Source organism: Tarenaya hassleriana, unplaced genomic scaffold (assembly GCF_000463585.1).
Source record: "Tarenaya hassleriana unplaced genomic scaffold, ASM46358v1 Cleome2, whole genome shotgun sequence".
Taxonomy (NCBI): domain Eukaryota; kingdom Viridiplantae; phylum Streptophyta; class Magnoliopsida; order Brassicales; family Cleomaceae; genus Tarenaya; species Tarenaya hassleriana.
Genome location: NW_010965372.1, coordinates 4,023,373 through 4,025,050, shown reverse-complemented (window position 1 = coordinate 4,025,050; position 1,678 = coordinate 4,023,373).

Below are 1,678 nucleotides of genomic sequence, written 5' to 3'. Positions count from 1 at the left end.
TCCTACGATCCCGAGTCTACCCGGCCCCTCACAAAGTCCTAATCAGACCTACCCAAGTGCTACCTAGACCCTAACAGCCTTAGTTAAACAACCAAAAGTCCCGTCTAGACCATCACACGACCCTAATCAGACCTAAGCCAACCCTAGTCGACCAACCCCTGATTAGATGACCCTAAGTCCTAGTTAGACATCTAAAAGTCCTAATCACCAAACCTAAGCCACCGCTAATGACTTACCAACCCCTGATTAGACTTTTAGCACCCTAATCAGACTTAAACTAAGCCTAATTGACCTAATTTAATTCTGATCAGACCTTATAAACGCCTAAAACCAACCCCTATAGACCTGCCCTGATCTAAACCGACCCCTACAGACCTATACCTAGTGATTCTAGACTTAACCAACCCCTAAACCAACCCGTTTTAGTCAAATCCTAACTAATCAGACCTAACCGGTCAATGTACCGGACTCTATGACTCAAAACTGGTACTTAGGAGTCCTATCTAGTCCTAAACTAGATAATACCTAAGTCTACAATCAGATTCTAATCTGATCAGACCTAGACAATGTCTCTATAGACATTCTAAACTTCTAATCAGACCTAACCAAGCCTATTTTGACTTAATTACCTACTGATCAGACCTAGACTAAGCTAGACTAACCCAAATTTGGCTAAACCAGACCTAAACAAGACCTAAATAGCACTTACAGACCTACATCAGACCTGTACCTAGCCTATTTTAGTCTACCCAGACCTCTTACCCAGCTAACCGTCATCAAATCCAACCTATTCAGCCCTATACTGAACAGAAAAACAGGAATCTATGACTCACATCAGCTAAACCGAGATCTAACCATGTCTATCCTTAGGATATTTCACTAAACCAAGCCAAATTTGACACTAGACCAGCCTAACAAGGTAAACCGATCACTACAGACCTTAATCTACCCTAAATCAGTCCACTATGACCTAAACCAGATACCATCAGACCTAATTTGAACTAACCTAACCCTAAACCAGTTAGTTCTAGTCCTAATTGTACATTCCAGACCCTAAACCGATCTAATCTGGCCCTAAACCACGAATTCAGACCTTAACCTGATCAATACTAGTCCTATACCGATAAACCAGACCTAAATCAGACCTATTCCAGCCTATACCTAGTCTGATTTACCTAAACCGAACCCTATTGATCTAAACCCGGACAATTCTAGCCTTAACCGGACAGAACAGACCTACATCAGACCTATATCAAGTCTAAACCGGCCTACATTGACCTCTACCCGACTTAATTGCCCTAAACCAGTCTGAATTAGACAGAACCGAACAAATCAGACCCTAATTAGACCTAAACCAGCCTAACCTAGCCTGAATTGACCAGAACCAGACCTAGATTGACCTAAACCAGACTCAATTGACCAAAACCGGACTCAATTGGCCTAAACCGAACCTGGAATGACCTAAACCGGACTCAATCGACCTAAACCGGACCTGGAATGACCTAAACCGGACCTAATTGTCCTAAACCGGACCTGGACTGACTTAAACCGGACCTAATTGTCCTAAACCAGACCTAATTGTCCTAAACCGGACCTGGATTGACCTGAACCGGACTGAATTGTCCTAAACCAGACCTAATTGTCCTAAACCGGACCTGGAATGACCTAAACCGGACCT